This window comes from Camelus dromedarius, chromosome 6 (assembly GCF_036321535.1).
Source record: "Camelus dromedarius isolate mCamDro1 chromosome 6, mCamDro1.pat, whole genome shotgun sequence".
In the NCBI taxonomy this organism is placed as follows: Eukaryota; Metazoa; Chordata; class Mammalia; order Artiodactyla; family Camelidae; genus Camelus; species Camelus dromedarius.
This window is the reverse complement of record NC_087441.1, coordinates 25,742,870-25,764,302: the sequence shown is the minus strand read 5'-3', so window position 1 is coordinate 25,764,302 and position 21,433 is coordinate 25,742,870. Positions and strand designations below refer to the sequence as shown.

General features: G+C 42.0%; 1 long non-coding RNA gene across 1 annotated transcript; it reads right to left on the bottom strand.

Moving 5' to 3' along the window:
• Positions 1 to 2,971: 2,971 nt before the first annotated feature.
• Positions 2,972 to 20,625, bottom strand: LOC135321579 (uncharacterized). Its single transcript, XR_010381444.1, has 3 exons — positions 20,480 to 20,625; positions 10,249 to 10,404; positions 2,972 to 3,160 (listed from the first exon to the last, which is right to left on the bottom strand). It is a non-coding gene; the product is annotated as an uncharacterized LOC135321579 (long non-coding RNA).
• Positions 20,626 to 21,433: the final 808 nt, after the last annotated feature.

Genomic DNA, 21,433 nt, shown 5'->3' with positions numbered 1-21,433 from the left:
ACTGTGTTCCCATGAAGTGTTTTGCTCCCCTCTCTCAGGAAGCCCATCACAGTGTACCATCATTGTCTGTTTACAAGTCTGACTCCCCGTAGTATGTGATCTTGAAGAGTCAGGATAATATTCTACTCACCTCCCCGTTCCCAATTTACAGCTAAGAGGCTGGCTCCTAATAGTCTATAATCACCACCTCTCCGGGGGCGCTGGCACTCCTGTCTTATTCTAATCCATTTTCCAGACTCCAGTCAAAGTGATTTTCTCAAAAGTGTAAATCGGATCATGTTATTCCCCACCTAAAACCCTTAATAGACTTTCCAATTGCTCTAAAGATAAAAACCAAATTCTTTCCATGGCATATACAGCCCTGCCCTGCAGGACTCGGCGTGGACTTACCTCTCCGGTGCCACTGCTGCCCAGTCTCCCTCTGCCCTTGACCCTCTAGTAACCTTGGCCTCTTAGTGCTTCCAAAGTGCCGTGTTTCTCCCAGAAATCCAGCTCTTCTCTTTCCCTCAGTCCGGCGAGCACTCTTCCTACCCTTCAGATGTGAGTTCAGATGTCACCTCCTCCGGGATGCCTTCCCTGACCTCACGCCATGTGGGGCTGACTTATCACACACTCTCAGAGCACCCTCACTTTTTCTCATTGCACTTGTAGCGTTTGTAATCACATAGTCACATGCCTGGTTATCTAGATGAAGGCTCGCTCCCACTCGAGCCCGGAAGGCCCCCGAAGATGGAGACCCTCACATGGCTTTGCTTGTTACTGTTCACAGCACCTACCACTGCGTCTGACTCATAAAACTACTTTGTAAATATTTCTTCACTCAGTGAATTTATTAAATTAATAAGTTGATGGATCTAAAGTGTTACTTAATATTCCGTAAAATATAAGCAATTCAGTTCCCTCAAATGCTTATATTCCCTGCACCAAAAGAGAACATACACACACATACACACACACACACACACACACACACACACACACACACACACAGAGAAGCTTAATGAGTTTTCACACATATCTTTAAAATACATAACCAGACATGTCAGGTTGAGGTTTGTAGCTTCAAGCTGCACCTAATCATTAAAATGCAGATAATGTGTATATGCTAAACCAAGGTCTATTCCCTCTTGAACATGAGTTATCAGGAAATCTTGCTGCACTGAATATTTCAGAGTGCACCTCAGGGCTAGAATCAATGCTCATTGGAGTTTCCCTGCATAAAAGGTAGTCAAGATAATGAAAGGCAAGTGTGTGTACTTTCGTATGTGTGTATTCAGTTAAAAGTCAATTCTTAACCCCATTCCATAAAATGGAAAGTGGACTCTAGCTGTCTCCTTGCCATATCTTAATGGAATTTTTCAGACCACAAGCACTAGTGTGGTAAGAAAAAAAAGTCTCTTTAGGGAAAATCCCCCTTTTGTTCACTTTTTCTCTTACATACTAGAGAAAAACATATGTAAATGTGCAAAAGAGGCAAAAATAATAGGCTTATATAACTAACTACGTATATTTCTCTTTTTTAAGTTGATTTTCAATTAAGGAAACCAGAGTACAAGAATCCCTTAAACTGCTTTTTATTAAAAGAAGAAAAAAAGAAAAGAAAAAAGATTTCCTAGGAATGCTTTGGAGCAGTATTTTAGCTTTTATAATAGAAAATTTTAAACAAAAGTAAAGATCATATAATGAACCCCCTTTATCTACCATCAAGCTTCAAAAATTGTCGATATTCTGCAGGTGTTCTTTCCTCCAAAGAAATTTCAGGAGCGTGTAACACACGCCAAAATCAAGGAGCTGTTCAGCAGAGTTTCACCAGACAACCTCCTCACTGATTTTCCTCCCCCCCACCCGTAGCACTTCACCGACCCAGCGAGAGATGACCTGATTTTTGTGACACAGGATGAACTGCACGTACTGCCATCACCATGGCAAATGATAGAGGATTTTTCAGTGCCCTGCTCAAGAGGACACCCTAGTTAGAACAGCTCCAAAAGAATCTCTCTCTTTAGGAACGAGACTCATACCAGAGTGACTCTGACATGAATACACTCAAGATCAATTTCAGAAACTGACGTGTGACTCAGAGATTGACAGAGTCACGCTCGTGACTCATAATCTCCCTTTTTGCACAGGCTGCTTTACAAATCCATGCAAAATGTAGTTCAGTTGCAGCTATTAAAATTTACAATTATACTTCTTTCTTTATGAGGCTGGCTTTGAACCTGCATTGGTAATGTTACTTGTTTTTATGTTCAAAGAGCAGTCTAATTCTTTTTCTATTTTGTCTTGTATTTTAGAAATTACTCTGAACCTGGCTATCATCCTGATTTTCCAATAGCTTTTGGCTAAGCACATGAAAAATTTGGCTTGACTAAAGGAAGACAGAAATGAATGTTTGAATCACCCAGCGTTAAAGTAACCCAGGGAGTAAATAGCGTTTCTGCATTGTTCCCAGGGAAAGGAGAAGTTTTGGGGGCCTTATCTTGAACTTCATCTAGGAACCATGATAAAAATCGGTCTTGCTCTGAACTTGAAGTCCACAGCCACCAATAGCTTTGCACCCTGCATTTGGACTCCTAACAAGTGAGCTCGCTGGCAGGAACAAAGCCTCTCAGCTGCTGAAAGACTGAGGATTGTATCTCAGACCCTACACTCTCCCAGCCTCCAATGCCTCCGTTAGATTAAATACATCTGCAAAGATGACCTGCACTGATTCCACTTAGACATACCGCCATTTGAGACTATGACACCTGCTTTGCTTAAGGTGCTCATGTCCTTATCTACTAGAAAGTGTGGATCTGATATCCACTCTTTTGAGTTCCTGTCCAAATTTTCTTCTTTGTTAAATCCTTACCACACCCAGAGCTGAGACTGTCACCCCTGGAAGTCTCCCTGGGCTTTGCAGACAGGGCCGATTTCATCAGCACCTTAGTCTGAGATAACAGGAGGCTCAGAAAGTCCTCAGTCCTACTAAGGGCCCTTCTAACCTCTGCTTGTTTAGTCATTCAGTCAATGGTAATACGTTCAAGGCACTACATGTTAGCGTTCTCCACCTGACTTCCCATCAGTAACAAGTCCTCTTTCCCATGGACCTTTTCTTGACACGTAGCTCCAACATTCTTCTTGTAATCTTCTGAGTGACGCCCGGGCAGTGCCACTTTGTCTAGAAGATAACATTTCAAATAGATGGCTGTTTCTATTCCAGACATTTCTAACTCATCAAGTATAAAGCTGAATAAATGACACCTGAGGTGGCAGATGTCCCCTCCAAGCATCCCCCAGGAACATCATAAACACCTTCCTGCTCTGAAATCTCTCCTCTGAGACATTCAAATATCTGCTGAGTCCTAGTGAACTCGGGCCTGTTCTTCATTTCCCTGAACCTCAGGAAGCAGACACACGTTTTCCAAAACCCACGGAACGGACATGGTGTGATGCATGAACCAGCCGGTACAGAATGCCCCGTGCATTTCAGAGATGTGGTGAGGCTGCCTTCCCGACAATGACCACGGTCCTAGTGGGACTGGAGCACTGACAAAAAAAATCAAGGGTGATTCTGAGGAGCATCATTCTTCATCCTCTTCTCAGGATTGTAAGGGGCACACTAACCCCACTAAACTCTGCATCTGGAAAGTGAGCCGTAAACCAGTCACTAAAGCCCCTCCCCTTTCAGGCTGTGACCCTCCCCATAGCAGCAATTGTCCCCCAACCTCCCTGTGGTCCCTGTCAAGGCAGGGAACCAGGCAACAAGGCAGGTGGCTGGTTTTCCAGAGCTCCTGAGCATGGCCTGAAGCAATCTCTGTCACCTTAAGAGCCCTCTCTAGTTCACACACTTAGAAAAACATTGCCAAGTACATACAGATTTCTTGGATCATTTTCAATTACTAAGGGAAGGTACCAATTGTTAAAGAAAACTAAAAAATGCCCACAATGACTGTGAAATCTTTTCATTCCCCACTCTTTAGGTAATTTGTTCTGATTGCAACTCTTTCAAAAGATAAGATTACACACCGGGGAAGCAAAAAGATGAAAAAGGGAAATCTGTTCCCTGCTGGGGCCCTCTCAGAACTCAGCTCATGTTTGGAAGCAATGGCAATTTTTTTTCAGCCCTAATGAAACCTCGTTAACTGTGAACACGGGGCCTGCACCTATCTAGTGAGAGGACTTGCTGGGTCACTGGGAGGTCGTTAGGGGGTCGTTGGTACATTCAGAGATCACTGCCATTCTTGTCTTTTTTCCTTAAATATTTACTAAAAACTGTCTTCATTAAGATACAGAAAGAAGATGGAAGAACAAAATTGAAGTCCATCCTCTTTTTCAGATAGAAATCCATATCACTGACATTTATAAGATTTAGACTAAAACATCTGAGTTTTCAAATCTTGTTTTCTTTTTCCCCTATTTTGCCAATTCTCTTTCACAGTCAGCAACTCTCTTGTCCTACTGGGATAATGTTTTGACAATGGTATGTAGGCTAAGGGTATGCTATTTTGTTCACAAGAGATAAATTGTTGTTACAGTTACTGTGGGAAGCAGCAGACCAATGACCTTGAGGACTCGCCAGGAAAAGTAGTGAGCCCTTCTGTGTGTTCAAATGATATGGGCTCCACTAAGGGTAAACATGAGGCAGGGACATGGAGCTGGGTACTTCCTCTGTTTCGAGGAGGGGATGGACAAAGTTATAGCATTTGATCCACCACTGGATTCTTGCCTTGGAGTCTAATTCCCACCTAACTGAATACATCTAGAGCAAACACAGAACAAAGCACTGCTTTATAGAACCCTGTTCCAAGAGTAGGCAAGAAAAGCAGCTCAAACGCAATAGCTAGGTGTTCTATGTCACTGAGTTTATTTAGGGATCCAATAAGGTCTAAGAGAGCTTGAAAACCCATGTGTGATATCGAACAGCCTGCATTAGAAAAGGCAATGCAGAGCTGACCTGGAGCACAAGTACATAGTTCCAGAGCTACGGCCCTTAGAAAGGAGCAATGATGGGAAAGATTAAGATTCCACTCCCTCCCCCCATCTCCCCAAGACGCTTCTGCTTACATATTAGATACAGAAAGCAAAGGATAGAAACTTACACCTTCTAAGATTCTCTCTAGCTTCACAATTCTTTGAGTACAGAAATAAGCCTTAACATGAGAAATGTGCTTTAGGTCCAGGAAGGATATCCATGGACACAGGTGTGCCACTGTTTATTTGATTCTTGCCCCATATCTTTTACAGAGTTTAAGTATCTAAGCGAGATTTAGTTAAATAAAAATCGATATGTTTGTACAGAGTATGTTTACATAAAAGGCATTGCTGAGGTTTAAATTTAAAAAATAAAAAACTTTAGGTGGAAGGTAACAGCTCAGTGGTAGAGCATTTGCTTAGCATGTACCAGGTCCTTGGTTCAATCTCCAGTATCTCCATTAAAAGAAGAAAGAAAGGAAGAAAGGAAGAAAGGAAGAAAGGAAGAAAGAAAAAGAAAGAAAGAAAGAAAGAAAGAAAGAAAGAAAGAAAGAAAGAAAGAAAGAAAGAAAGAAAGAAAGAAAGAAAGAAAGAAAGGAAGGAAGGAAGGAAGGAAGGAAGGAAGGAAGGAAGGAAGGAAGGAAGGAAGAAAGAAAGAAAGAAAGAAATGAAGTAAATAATCTCATTTAAAAAATTAAAATTAAAATTTTTTAATTAAAAAAAATTTTTTTTTAATAAAATCTTTAGAAAGTAATAGGAGAGATTTCAGAAATCACCAGCCCAGGATTTTTTTATTTTACAAATGAGAGATCCCAGCAAGACTCAGAGGTCTGTTCCTTCCAGGCCTGGCTCTCCTGAGAGGAGACTGGAAGCAGATCCCAGGCCTTGAAGCCAGCACTCTTGCCTGTGTGGTGTGTGGCCACCCGGGTGACAAGTCCCATCTGCCTAACAAGGAAACAGCATCATCTAGTGGCAATTTATCCGTTTTCTAAGTGAGCTGTGCTCCAGCTCAATGCAAGGGAATGAAAAACAGCTCCCTTTCCCATCTCTGATGTCCCTGATTGCCCAAGACAATATTTCTGAATCGTTTTCCCTTCTTTAAATTTTCCAAGACCCAAATATCTCCCATGGCGGTACCCTTCCATAACCCCTTTGCCCACTGGCATCTTTCAGTCTCTTCTCGAGCCAAACTTTCAACACAGCCATCAGGAATCATCCTCCTCAAGGACCATAACCATCAGGCTGCTGTCCTTTGAGTGTTTCTTGATCTGAGTTTTCAGCAAAATAACATTTTTAACCACGATTTCAGGCCTTTTGCCAATCGATGTGTTGAATCAAAGAAGTGTTGTCCTTTCTTACAAAGATCCGGATTATGCTTTTCATTCAGCTATGCTGATATTATACTTGCATTTCCCCTCCTACCAACAAATTAGAACACTTTTGTTGTCTGACATAATTCTGGGTGTTGCCCAGGACAGTTCTGTGAACAAATATGCAGGTTAATGTCAGACAAGTACATTTATTTATCCATATTTCATGTTCTCAACTATTCCAATCTCTTACTATGTTCCCCTTCCCTCAAGACCCTAATTTTGGAGATAGAACACAAAATACATCAACAAATAAGTTTCTTATATGATGAATGTTCTGTTTTAAAGTAAGTTCAAAGGGAAAGGAAAAAGAATCATTCTGCTGTGGTTAGAAGAAGCTGCACAATAGTGAAATCACTGGACTTGAGTTTTGAAGGTAGTCAGGCCTTTGTTTTGTGAAGAAAGAAAGATGGGAACAGCATGCAACATGGGGGAACAGTAAGAACAAGGATCCAGAATCAAGAAAGTACCTGTGATAAAGGATCAGCAAATAGTCGACTGTATTCACAAAATAAGGGGCCCAAGAAGACAAATGGGAATTGATGCACAAGGCAGTATAGTATTAGAATACAAAGATACTTTAATGCCATCCTGGAGAACTTGGACTTTACATGCAATAAGATACCATCATAGCAAGGGGGACAGCAAAAGACTGTGTTTCGAGGTCTCCAGGAAGTAAAAGTACTTTATTCAGTCTAGCCATTTTCTAGCTATTTTCTTCATTTAAAAAAAAAAAGAAAAAAAGCCCCCTCATTGAACAGCTGGTGGAACTGAGGCCCCACACATGAATTATTTGCTAGTGTTGGGGCAAGATCTCAGAACTGTTGGCTCCCAATCCATTTCTTTGTAAGAAAGACAGCTAAGAGCATGAAATATTTATTAGAAGGATAAAATAATTTTAAATTAGAAACTTCCTGGGTTTTCTTCCAATTTTGTTCCTGTATAAATCTTCTAAAAGTACATTTAAATATTCATAATCGTCCTTTTTAATCATCTCATTCTCATTCAACATGAGCCCGCTTTATAAATGAGAAAATAATTTGATAGGCATTCTATTTAAAAGCACTCATAAAAGAAATAAAAACTTTTCAGACTAAAAGACGTGATAAAAGAGAATAAGGCAAATGTAAACCACTGTGGGCTGAAGAGTAAGGGAGCAAGAAAGGTCACCTTAAGCATCAGAAAAGCAGAGTTGTGTGTAGAGAAGTCTGTTTCCATTGGCTTTGTGAAGGCAACAGTCCCATCGATGTCAGAGGAAAAGGTAATACACTAGTAGGTATCATCAAAAGACAGTCTTGGCGAACAACTCTAACTTGGTAAGCTAGAGGCCAATGTTTCTTTTTAAGAACTTTCTGTTTCTGAACTTGGCCCAGTGTTACCTATTTCTACTTTGGTTACAACAAGGAAAGAATCTTGCTTCAAGAGACCACCCCGCCACTCCTGCTATTATTTCTAACTATGTTCATTCAAGCATCAGGTCTTACAAAGCTCTTCTCCATTTCCCATGCCTTGGCAAAGATAATATAAGATATGTGTCTGAGCTGGTATTTCTCTCCAAATGAGTGGCAGACGTACTTTGGCCAGTGCTGTTTTCACAATATTTTATGTCGAGGTCAACATTCCATCCATCAAGTGATGCTCAGTGGGACAATGGGATAGAGAACAAAATGGACAGCCAGGCTGCTAAAGCTGCCAGACCACAAAGAGTCACTGGACTCACAGCTTCTCCTTGGTCCAGCCCGACAGTCAGCTCATAGATTCAGGTGTGTCACTTCTAAATTTCCCAGAAGAGTGGTAGCCAGGTGGACCACAGGGAGGTGGGAATGACCCAGGGCCAGGCTGACTCCTCAGCTTCCCACTCTCTCGAGCCAGCAGCCCTGGCACTCTGCTCTTCTCGGAGCTGCCTCTGAAGCCTGGAGCTCTCAGAAGCTGGATTAGGTAGCTGTCAGCCTGGGGCCATGTTGGCTCCCGTCTGTCAGTTGTGAACAGAGCCTTAAGCCTAAGGAAGTCTCAGCTGGAGAATCTCTTCTCCATACCTGGCCTTCCAAGAGAGGGTGTCTGCTTTGTGGTTATCACTGCCTAATAAATGAGAAGTGAAAACTCTCAGCGTTCATAAAAGAAAGTGGGACTGAGTAGACTGAGACTGTCTGTTGAGAGCCCTGGTTCCAGATGCCAGCACACTATAAGGCAGAGATGCCAGACCTCCAAGGCGACAGTGCCAAAGTTGGTGCCATAGCTAAGTAGAATAGTTCACCTTCATTGGGGCTCCCTTTTGTGAGATGCATGTGTGGGGAATGATTTCAACTGAACAACTGTTAAAAAAAAAATCAAAACATCAATGGCCATCTACCATGAGCACTGCACTCCACAATCATCCTGGCCCTGCTCTTGTGGAACCTACAGGTGACAAAGAGCAAAGAGAGCTAGTCTGCTCTTGGGTGTGAATCAGTAAGGGCCTCCCAGAAGAACTGATATTTAAACAGAGAATAAGAGAAAGGGGTAGAGGAAAGCAGCGTCCTTATGGCATAGAAACAAAGGGAAAAGTTCCAGAAACTATTGGATGTCTTTGATTGACCCAGGCAGGACAGCTGTTCTGGAACAGCTGACATTTTGTCTTTCTATTATTATATGACTTGCTTAACTTTACAAAATGTGGCCCCCAAACTCTACTGAAGCCTGACTAGCACACTTCTCAGGGGCAGTCTAGAAAGGGTATTATAGTATCTCAGCTATCTGTAAATTCTGGCCTACCATCTGATTTTATAAATAAGTTTTATGGGAACACAGCCACACCATCCATTCACATATTCGTTACGTTGCTTTTGCTCTACATCAGAATTGAGTAGTTGCAAGAGAGAAAATATGGCTCACAAAGCCTAAAATATTTACTTAGTAACCTGGTTTTTTATACAAAAAGTTTGCCAATGCCTGCCATGGCTGATAGACACCATGTGAACCAAGTCTGTGAAATATTAGTCAGGGGTCCCCAAGTAGACTGGGTGGTCACATGCCAAACAGGAAACTTGAGACAGCGTAGGACAAGCAACTTCACAGAGTCGCACGTTGGCTCTAAGTGATGGGGGGCCAGATGAACCCCATCTATGAGCTGGCATCCACATATCTGTGGAACCCATCAGTTTCAGACTCAGAAGAGTATATTCCACTTTGCAGAAAAACAGGCCAAGCACCAGTGTGATTTCACAATAGCACTCTGGACAATGGATTGATTTTTATTCCTTTATAACGGGAAATGCTTTCCTGTGTGGGCCCAGCTTGACAGGAATCCCTAGCACCATGGCTTCAGAGAGGGTGGAAGCTGACTGGAGCAAGAAGGACCAACGATGACAAAAGGTGAGGCTGTGATTCTCCATAAGATGGCTGGGTCATCAGAGGGGCAGAGAGAAGCACGGGCAGTTCACGATAAAACTCTGTGACACAGTCTTCCCACAGACAACTGGTTTCCTCCAGCAGGAGGTGATGGGGTCCTTGCCAACCAGGAGGTAGAAAGCAATCTGATGGATCAGACCTTGGTTGATGACACCACCCAAGTCTCACACTTCAGTGCAATGGGACACACTTCTTTCTGAGGCTAAGAGCTGGGGTATGATTAGGGCAAGAGCCAGCAGAGTGAGGGAACTTCCAAGGGCTAAGCAATGAAAAATGGACCCCTTGCCCAGCTGAGGCTAGCCACCCAGCATGATGACGGACCCCTACTGTGGGTGTGAAAAGGCCATGGACATTTATAGCCAGCAAGAAAATACCCCTTTTTGAGAAGAAGGAGCAGGGAATCACCATGTTTGTAGAGGGTGCAAAAGAGGGGTCAGGTGGGCTTTGACTCACAGAACGTGAGCTTTGGAAAGGCTGGGAAGTTCTGGGTGTTGGGCAACTCTCTCCAAACTTTCAGGAGGTCTTCCCAGGGCTTTACCTGTGGTCCCAGCTCGCATCCTATTCTTGCTTCCAGGCTCCATGCCACAGTAGTGCATCCACTCCCCCGCGATAGAGCCTGTGGGTGCTTCTTGTTGGCTGTCTCTTGCTAGGTTGAGCCATGGCATTGTGTGGTCCTAGGGAACACTTGTCTGCCCTATAACGAAAGGCGCTGGTAAGTCCCGAAAGCATGAGTTCCATCCTCATCTCCTGCTGCCAGTGGCTGCTATTGACACAGGAGGCTGGGTACCATGCCCCCTGTGTTCCCTTGAGTGCTTAGCAGTATGAGGAATCAGCTGGTATTGAAGGTGGACCCCCAGCAAGGAATGCCACAGCAGCCCAAGGACAACACTCCAGCCACAGGCAGTAAGTTAGGACAAATTCACACAACTGACAATTCAGGGATTGAATGTCCTCCTAGACACAATGAGAGTCTGGGTTGCCAGACACAGGCCAGGTAGGGCCAGCAGTGATGTAGTACTGGCCCCCCAAATCATGGAGCTGAGAATGACCCAGGGCTAAACTGAACACCCAGCAGGCAGTCTACGTGAAAGAGCAACTGAAATAGACAAGGAAGGAGCATGACCCTCAAATATCCAAGGCAAGAGGTTAGAAAGCAGAGGGGCTGGATGCTGCTGGAGGAAGAGCTCAGAGAGAGCCCCAGGGCTGCTGGTGCACACCTGTGGCCTTCTCTGTAGGTGAGCAGGCAGGCAAACCAGATGAGTCATCGTCTGCTAATCTAACTGACATCTTGGGTGTTAGTGTGAGTAATAAAACTATAGTTTCTAGGTGGGTATGTTACACAATGTTGGACAGAGTTCTGGGCTGTGGCCTGGGCTACCTGAGACATTTCCCTCCTTACCAGGGACTGTATGTGTCTCATTGAACAATTCTGAACCTAATCTTCATGGTCTCTGATCTAGACATTTGGCCTCATGGGGAAGCTTCCTGGAAGATGCAGTCAAGAATATCTGAAGGTCACCTGCAGTGAGCTGCTTGGAGAAGTGCTTTCTATTATTGAACAGTCATATTTTCACAACTGCATCCAAGGTTCAGATTTTGTTGATGAAAAATTCCACACATGTTTAGTATAAAAGGCTTTGCAAAAGGAGTCAGAACACCTGATTCAGGCTCCAACTTCCAATCTATGGTTATTTCCAGAGCTAACACCCTACAATTATTCATAAATCAAACAGTATATCATGATGTAGCATGCTGGCAAAAGACAGGCCCATATGGGCTTGTACAATCCCCCTAAAATCAATTATTAATTGAGTCTTTGGCTTGAGGATGCTGTATGTACAAGGATTAGTCTGGTACCCACAATGTAATCCTCTGTTCCCATGTACAAATCAAGGCTATTTTGATCAGGAAAGTCTCGTTAAACATGACTGAAAGAGTGGACAAATGGTGCAGCGTTAATAACCTACTACCCACGCTATTGTTTTTCTCTCGATCCAAACTGTCCCTTTCTCCCTTGTGCTATGTCATGCTTGTGGTCCATGCTTGCACTAAACATTCTCTAATTCACTTAGCTCTAAATCAGGCATTATTTATTTATTTAGGTTATAATTCAGGGAGAGTCATTTCACACTGATTTCCCGAACTGGCCCCAGCTTTGTTATTAGAATAATAATGAGAGTTTAGCCAGCGTGAGTAAATTGGAAAACTTGATATTTTAGGTGAGACTCAGAAATGTTAACTAAATTGTTTATGGGCTCAGTGTGAAGGCAATTAGTTGAGTAACAGTATCACGCATTTTGGCATTTCTTTCATCAGAAAAAAATCACTATCCGCTAATGGTACAAAAAGTTCTCTAGTTAGACGTTCTGTATTCAGTCACAGGCAGCTTAGGGTTAACTTGGACCAGCCTTCCCTGTAGACTCTCATTCATCAAGACTCCACAATATGAATGTATAGTTACTTGAATTTGGTTAAGATGCTGTTAATTTGGTACTGTCAGTCCTCCATATCTACAGATGCGGGACCTGCAGATACAGAGAACCAACTGTACTGTGACATTTTAGACAGGGATTTGAGCATCCACAGATTTTGGTATCCCTTGGATGTCCTGGAACCAGTCCCCTGAGGATGCTGAGGCATGACTGGTGCAATCAAGTGCCCAGGTGATGGCAATACTAGCTAATAGTATTAGAGAGGCTTCTTGTGCCAGGATTGTCTAACGCCTTGAAATAACCTTGGTTAATCCTTACAACAACCCTATAGATGCATTCTACTACACTCCACACATGTGAAAACTGAGAAGTTAAGTATATTGTCTCATAAGTAGTAAATCCAGCCAGCCTAGTTTTAGAACCCCAGAATTACTCCAAGTGCTTCCCTCACACACATTTCCACTTTGTTTTTTGCAGAGAGCCTGTTACAGGTGGATTTTAGCATAATTAGAGACATAGAGAATTTATTCATGTTTACCACCAGAATCAGAGGACCTTGATGTTGGAAGGCTCCTCAGAGACCGTCCAGTCCAATCCCTATCACGTCTTCCCAACGGAAGAACCCAAGCCCTCTCTGCTCACCCACTTTAGAAAGCCTGGCCCGATAGAAGGCTTCCCTTCCTTAAGGTGAAATCTACTTTTCCATAATTCCACCTGCTGGCCAGAACTCTGCTCTGTGAAGCCCTGATGAAGACCTTCTCCTGGTAGCCTGCAAACAGACACCTGGAAGAGCAATTATGCACCATCCTAAATCTCATCCTTCTGGGCTCCTAGCCCATCACTCAAGTACCACTATCCCAATTCTCCTGTCACTCTTCACTGAGCTAAGTTTCGGGCAAATTCCATCTGAAATGTAGGGCCTGGAAACAAAGACAGTTGTCAGAAAGCCTGAATATGTCTCAATGATTGCCCCAGTGACTATAAGACACTTTTCTAGGTGCGCCCCTAGGGGAGACCACCCCTAGGGGGTCTAGCAGCCACGCGGCTCACTCACCTTGGACTTGTGGTCCACCACTAGCCCAGAAGGGCCTTTTTTCCCTATTAAACTCATCAAATTGAATCTTCCCCATTGTATATTTTTAAAGGCAGAATTTAATATTTATCACTAATGAATGTATGTGTCCTCCAGTCCACAGAGTGGCAAAGATAGAGGTCAAAAAGAGATAGAGATGACTCTGCATTCATTTCCTGGCCTCCCCTCCGAATCTTTTCTATGGACAATAAAGAAATTCAATAAGCCTGTGTGCCACAGATATAATGAGTTATTTTAGAAGCGAAAAGAAAAAATAAATAGTATTCGTAGAAAGCTAAGCTGGACCCTAAAATATAAAAAAGCCAAACCAAAGGGAAAGCTCCAACAGCTTTAGAGCCTGGGGCTACTTCCCTATGCCACTTTCCTGCTTCCCTTGTGGGAAAGCAATCAATCAGATGCTGTAATTTCAAACATTTGTTGAAACAACAATCAAGCCAAACGTCACTGAGGCTGTTTGGGGCATACAGGTCACTGTTTTATCACAACATGACACCATTTCCCTGAACAACAGGTTGAACCTGAAACTCACTAATTGACTCTGCCAATCTCAGCCAAAAATTCCAACTGAAAAACAAGGCAGAAAGTTAGGCTGACAGAGAATAAAGGATGCCTTCATGGCATTCACAACACCAATGAATTTACAACACCAAAGGAAGAAAACAGTTATTCATATTTTCAGACAATTGTTCTTTATGTTGCATAAACTTTGTTTAAATAATTCATAATTACAGAATCAAGATCCCACACACAAGCTACAATAGATTTTATCTGTGCATACCAAAGGGGGTTAAAATATTTGAAGTCATGTATTCAGAGATATTTTTCTTTTTCCTTCCAAATCTGTTCATATTCTGTGTCACAGAACAGATTACAAGTTTAAAAATCAGCAAATTAAAAAAATGGAACATAGGTTTTAAATAATACAAATAAACCGTCTAACCCTGAGAACACCTCCTCTCCTCTTCCCCTCCCCCACTTTGTTTTTTTTTTTGTTTGTTTTTTTTTTGCTGCAAGATGGAACTGGCTTGTTGCAAAGTGGAGAGCTAACATTAGATTATGCTGTTAGTGGGTTTTATTCCGTGTTTTGAAGTTCAGTGAGACAATATGAAATGTGAAAAGAACATTATAGAAAAGCTTTTACTACTGTGTTGATTGAGTTAAGACCTTAGATGTCCATAACACCTGCTCTCCCCAAGTGAAAGGGAAACTAAGTCAAATACAGTAACATTTTGCAAGGACATTTAAGAGATTTGCGGAAGAATTATAATGAGAATCTGTTATTTTCTGACACCTCACCATCTTTCCTCAAACATTTTGAATAAGGACTTCGGAAAGTTTAACATTCCCTCGCCATAATAATAAAAGGAACGAGATTACCACTGCTGTTGAGCTAATAATCAGAAAGGAGTTGTGGGGCAGGAAGGAGGCAGCTTTTCCCGGGTGTCCCACAGTGATATTGAATACGACATCAATCTCCTTGGCAAAGATGGACAACCTCTGTTTTCTGTTTCCCCAAGGCACAAAGGCAGCCCTATCTATGCCATTCCATTGGTCACAGGAATAAAAGAAAGAAAAATGAGGTTAGTACTTAACACACATGATTTATTGTAATCAATTTTAATGCAGTACCCATAAATGTAGGGAGGGAAAAAAAAAGGAAAACTGTTTTGCTGTTATCTAGAGAATTTAATGATCATTACATTGGGGAAAAGGCATACTGAAAATTCACAGTATTCAACAAAAGGGTTAGAAGCAAAAGATTTTTTCCAAGAATAGTCTGTCCAAGGGCAATAAATAGATCAATCAGAAAAAGAGCAATGTGCATATATTTGTTCCTTCTATTTAAGGTTATCCAACTTTCTGTCCTCTCTTGTTCTAGCCTTCTTTCCTCAACTTCTATACCTTCTAATTCCACAGGGTCGTGATTTTCGTCTTAGATACATTTTGAGTCTCTGAACACTATCCTAAAGATGCAAATCAGAAGCAGATGACCAGCTCAGTTAGTGAGAGAGGTCTTCTTTTTTTTTTTTTTTAATGAATTTGTAAACCCCAAAGTGGTAAAAATATGTATACTGTTCATCTCATATTTACCAAATATCTCTCCCTAAGATTAGGGACTGTGAGAAGTTTGGTTTGCTGTCCACATGAGTTAGGAACCCAGGAAGGAATGCCATTGGGGGAGGTTTCTGGCAGGGAATTTTGAGTACAAAACACAAAAACACCCAAAGGGAGCTGGAAAATATTTGGAAAACTCAAAAACAACAGCTTGTGTTAATTCTCAGCTGATTTGTGGCTGGCGTTCACTTTTCACCTTGTTGGGACGGGTGGCCAAAAAGCAGCCTGGGCCCCGTGGCTCTGCTTTGGCTGCAGACGCTTAATTCCATCGTTAAGAAAAACAGGCATCATTGTGTGATGTCTGTTTACTAGGAAACAGAATATGTGGCGATTAAAACAATCTTATCTGCAATTAAAAACAATCAGGCACAATGCAGTGGATTTGTGAATCTGGGCACTCCCCACCTCTCCCCTGACATGATCTCCATTTTCCAAACAAGAAACAAAAACAAAACAGGACAAAGAAGCTCCTTAGAACACGGAACTGCAGCCAAGCACTTAAATTTAAGAAAACATACTGCGTGAGTTACTGATATTTCACTAGTGATTTCAGAGCTGGTGAAGCTCCAGAGCTCTTTCTAAAATGCCCCACGTAAGGCCAGTGTTAGAACAAGTGAGAGTGGAGGTGCCGTGGTGAATGCAGCGGAGACGTGGCCTGCAGCACAGCCTGCCGGGGCCTTTCTCGGTCCCCGGGGAAGCCTTGGGGCATAAGACTCTGAAGACCCTGGGTCAAAGGGACACACACTGGGAGAGACTGACTCCATCAAAAGGATTGTTGCAACATATCTCTGCCACCGAAGTATTTAAATATGTAAAAGGCAACATATGCAAAAAAAATTAAAGTTTTTAATCTTATGAATTTATTCAATGAGGGGTCCTTAAAAAGAAAATTCTTTAGCCTACTGTTATATCTGGATCATTATTTTTCCTAAAGAGATAGAACCGTGTACCCTAAGCTCAGTTAATGGCACTAACCTTCACTCCTCTTTTTCCACATCTCTCTTCAGAGCTGGCCTTGCATTTATTCAGTTATCAAGTTCTGTTCATTCTACTCTTGAGTGCCCATCAGATCCATCCTTTCTTCATTCTCTCAGAAGCTGTCTTAACTCAGACCCTTATCAATTCTCCCCCTGTGTCCTAAGGTGATCATTGTAAAAGCCAACAATATTGATGACTTCACTCACCTGCTCAAACTCCTCCAGTGGTACTCCAGTGTTTACAGGGTCAAATCCACCCCTCTTGGAGTACCCCAAAATCTGTCTGGATCTGGACCCTTACTCCCTATTCAGGTCTCCCTCTAGGAGAACCCTCCCCAGCAGCATCATGAACCCGTGTACCTCTGTGCTTTTGCACTTATGTTCTTGCTGCTTCAAATGCCCTTTATTCTAAATATTTCCACAACCCTGAAGTCATTCCTCCTGCTGCTTTTCCACTTGGCCTCTACACATCCTTCAAGACTCAGCTCCTAAGTCCTCTTGTAAATTTCTCCCTGGTGTCCTTGAATGGAGTGGGCACTCCTTTCTTCATGCTATCTTATTATATTACATAAAACCCTTTTATATCATATATTTAATTGTATTATAATCATCTACTAACAAGTATTCTTTATCCCCCTACACTGTGAGTTCTTCAAGGAAAATAATTATTTTTAGTCATCTTTGCATCCACAGAATTAGCTGCGACTTAGTAGCAGTCAAGGCATGTTTAAAGGATGAGTGAATGAGTATATGAATGAATACATGTGCTGGGAAATCCAGGAAGGAAGCTTACCAGATAAAAGGTAAAGACTTACATCAACTCATTTTTGTGAAGCTGATGGGTCAGTTCAGCCTTGACCCTGTTCCCACACTTGATTTGTTCATTTGAGTACTCATTCATTGATTTAACAAATATTTGTTGAGTGCCTGCCATGTTTCAGGGACTGGGCCAGGCATGGAAGGTCACAAATCATAAAATATACTCCTACTCTCAAAAAATGTATAGCCTAGAGGGGGCATCAGATAAAATATAAGTGCCATCAAGAGCCACAGGAGGGACAACAGAGCAGTGGGGCAGGATGGACGTTGAAGAAGGGCATGGTGTGTCCAAATGGGGCAGGCTTCCTTGTAGAAGGGCTTCCTGAGATGTGTCCTGAGAGGCGAGCATGGTAACAAGGTAGAGGAAGGCAGAATCAACCAAGAGAGACTGTTTGTGCAAATGCTATGGAGAAGAAGTGTGCTGTAGTTAAGTGAAATGGACGTAATTTGAGGCATAGTTGTTACAAACCCAGGCTCTAGAAGGCAGACTTCTATGGAAATTTTAATTCTCTACCTGTGTGTCTTTGGGAACACTACAACTGCTGTCAAGTGGCATAGTAATAGTACCTACTTGGTAGGAGTGCTGTGAAAATTAAGTAAAATTAATCTAAAAGTAAGTGAAACAACACTTGGAAGTCCTTGATGCAGTATCTGGAGCATCATGAGTTTGATGATAGTGATAATGATGATGATTGCTGGGGCTATAACATGGAGGCACGGTACAAGACGAGTCTGAATAGGTAGGCATGGCCCAGCCTACAAGAATGGAAGAGAATTGTCTACAGCGTGCCATGGAGTTTGGAATTTAATCTGTAGAAGCTGATAGAAAATCATGGGAGAATTTTAAGCAATAAAATGCTAAATTACCAGATTTGCATGTTAAGATCCCCCAGGCAGCTGTACGAGGGACAAAATCAAAATTAGCACAAGATGATCGATGACAGCTGGGTGGAAACAACAGCTGGGGGAATGGTGAGGAAACGACAGACCGCGGAGATGTTAAAGAAGTAGAACCAAGTGGACTTGGTCCCGTACAGTTGACGGAGGGGAAAGATATGGTTGAAAAGGACCCTTAGATTTCTGGGTGAAGTAACCAAAGTGGGAAAACCATTAGCCAAGAAAGGAAACACAGGAAATGGAACCAATTTGAGGAGAAATGTGGGTTTCGTTTCAGATGTCAAGTCTCAGGATAAGGAAGATCCAAGTGGAGCTGCACGTAGGCTATTAGTAGATGCAGGCTGGACTTACAGATGTGAAAAGCAATAGCATATTATTTATCGTTACTTGAAGGTATAGAAATAGACTTGTTCATCTGGAAAAGCAACTAAAGCCTGAAAAGAGGAGAATTGAAAGAAAACAAGAGGAACTTTAAAGGGACAGGCAAAGGAAAAAAGGGAAGGGGAAACTAGTGTATCTTTGGGTGACTATGTCATGGGGGAAAATATCTTAAGAATAAATCCCCCTCTCAAGAAGAGACTTTGAGTCAGTTTTAAAGATGGCTGGAAGGATTCTCTCCTACAGTTTTATAGCCAATTCTATTGAGAAAAAAATCTTAGCAGGATTGTTGAGTCTGGGGTCATTTACAAAATGGTTTAGAAACTGCCCTGTATCAGAGAATAGATCTGAATTAGCCAACTTTGAGACTTCATTTTGGCAAAAAGAAGGTAGCCATGTTTCTGCATAAAAATCTCGAGATAATTCTGGAAATAAACAGAATGCCTTATACTACAATATGAAGCATACTTCATTTAGCTGGAGATTACAGAAAGCGGTGGGGTGCTGAAATGGTTCAAATGGTAAAGTGTATGAAGAACGTTGGCCTCTAGAGTACTTTAAATGGGTGATAACCATAAACACTCAAGTTGTGGGGGAATAATGAAATGCGGGAGATTGGGTTCATCCATCAGGAGATGGAAAGATAGAGGGAAATATATAAAATAATCCAGCAATATTTTTTCATACTCTCTCACCTAGAAACTAATTGTGACAAATTTTATTAACATATTCTGATGTATTTAAGACATTCTAGGACTACAGACACACATTATATGTAATATACAGGTAATAATTTTATTGCACATATATATGCTAAAGTTCTCTGGAGATTTTAATTCTGCCTTCTGGTTCCCCTATCTTACCCCCACCCTCAACAATCACTCTTCTATCATATCTCTGATTTTATCATCTGTTGCCTTTACACACTTATACTATATGAAGTAATCTTGCTTATTGATATGTTTTTATGTCTATTTCTCCCCATCACTCACTAAAGGTGTTGAATGAAAGGAATAAATGAAAAATTTTTTAATTCCATTTTTACCAGAGAGGACTCCCCTGATCACTCTGCCTAAAATACTACCCCTCAACATTCCCTCTATCTTTATCTACTTTGTTTTCCTCTTAACATTCATCATCATCTGATGGTATTTTGTATTTCTTTATTGATTTTGTCCCTCTTTCCCCCCGTCGACACATGAGTTCATCGGCAGCAAACTGTTATGTTCACTGCTGTATCATATCCCCCGCCCCGGCATGGACTAAGCTCTCAAAGAGGTTGTTTTACACAAGTAAATTTAATTAGAAAGTAAATTTAAATTAGTGTCTGGATGGCACAGTGTAGCCAATCCACACATGTCAAGTTCTCTCTATGCATGTAGTACATGATTTTTCTCCTGCCTTCGTTGTGATGGAAGTAATGACAGGAGCATCCCCATTCCATCAGTTCTGGGACACCCCACCCCCACCCCAGGCATTGTGATAAGTCTGAAGCTTACAGCTGGTGACATTTGTTGAGTGTCCTTTTCCCTTTGTCATATGCTCTTCCCTATTCCTCTTCCTACCCCACCCCAGTGCACACACCCATTCAGGCACTCGTGGCCTCAGGCCATCTCCTGTCTCTCAGGGCTTCAGGTCCAGGCTGGACTCCCTACTCTGGACTTTCACCTTCTTCTTTCATAATTTACCTCACCTCTTCTCAGGGAAATGACAGCTACTACAGGCATCGCTGTGCTCCCTGTGTTAAAGCCATCACATAGTTTAATCTGCATGACAGCCCTGTGGAGTAGCCCATGAACATCGCCCCTCCTTACAAGTAAGGAAACAAGCCCCAATAACTTGAATAATTTGTAAAAATAGTACAGTTTTCTAAAGGCCTGGTTTTAAGCCCAGATATCTCTAACCTAGGAGTCGGTATCTTTTTGACCATCCCCACTGACACGTGTTGAAGACCAACTAAGGTGGCTATAGCTGGGAATGGCTTAATGCACTCTTTCTCTTAGGGAGAAAGAGGAGGGAAACGTTCACTGTAACATGGCATTGCCAGGGACCCCATACCTTGATGCAAAGGAGTGCATCTCTAATGGTGGGATTTGTGGGCACTCTGGCAGATCTGTGAGATTCACAATCCTGAGCAGGGAGAGAGCTTCAGGCAGCTTCCTTATAATCTCACTGTGTTGGAAACCACCTTATATGCATCTTGCCAGGCCTGGAAAACAGAGCAGAAAGCATTTAATGAATGACTTGAGGCTCCACCTCCCCAGCTGAGTCAGATTATCCACCAGACTCATGAGAGTCCAGTTAGAATAAACCGGCTGATCTGAGCACTAAGCATTTCCCAAGTTATGAAATGCAAGCAGATCTCAGAGATACTGCAGATTCGGTTCCAGACCACCACAATAGAGAGAGTATCACAATAAAATGAGTCGCACGACTTCCTCAGTTTCTCAGTGCATATAGAAGTTATTATTAGGCTACACTGTAGTCTACCAACTGTGCTGTAGCATGTATCTAAAAAAATTTACATACCTTAATTAAAAAATACTTTATTACTTAAAGAAGCCAACCATCAACAGAGCCTTCAGTGAGTTGTAATAGTAACATCAAAGGTCACTGATCATGGATCACCATAACAAATACAATAATTTTTAAAAGTTTGAAATACTGCAAGAATTACCAAAATGTGACACAGAGACACAAAGTGAGCAAATGTTGTTGGGAAAATGGTACAAATAGACTCGCTCAATGGAAGGTTGCCGCAGACCTTCAATTTTTTAAAAAATGCAGCATCTCAAAGCACAATAAAATGAGATGTGCCTTTACTTCTACGGCCTTTTATACCTCTTATTATTTTTTTCACTTGCCACAAGATACAGACATCTAAATTTCAGAGACAGGAAAAGATCTTCATGAGATCCAGCCCTAAACTGTAAAGCCATCAGTTCTGCTTTTACTTTATTCATGGGAGGTCTTGTTTTGTTGGAACATTTTTTCAGCAAGGCCTGATCGAAG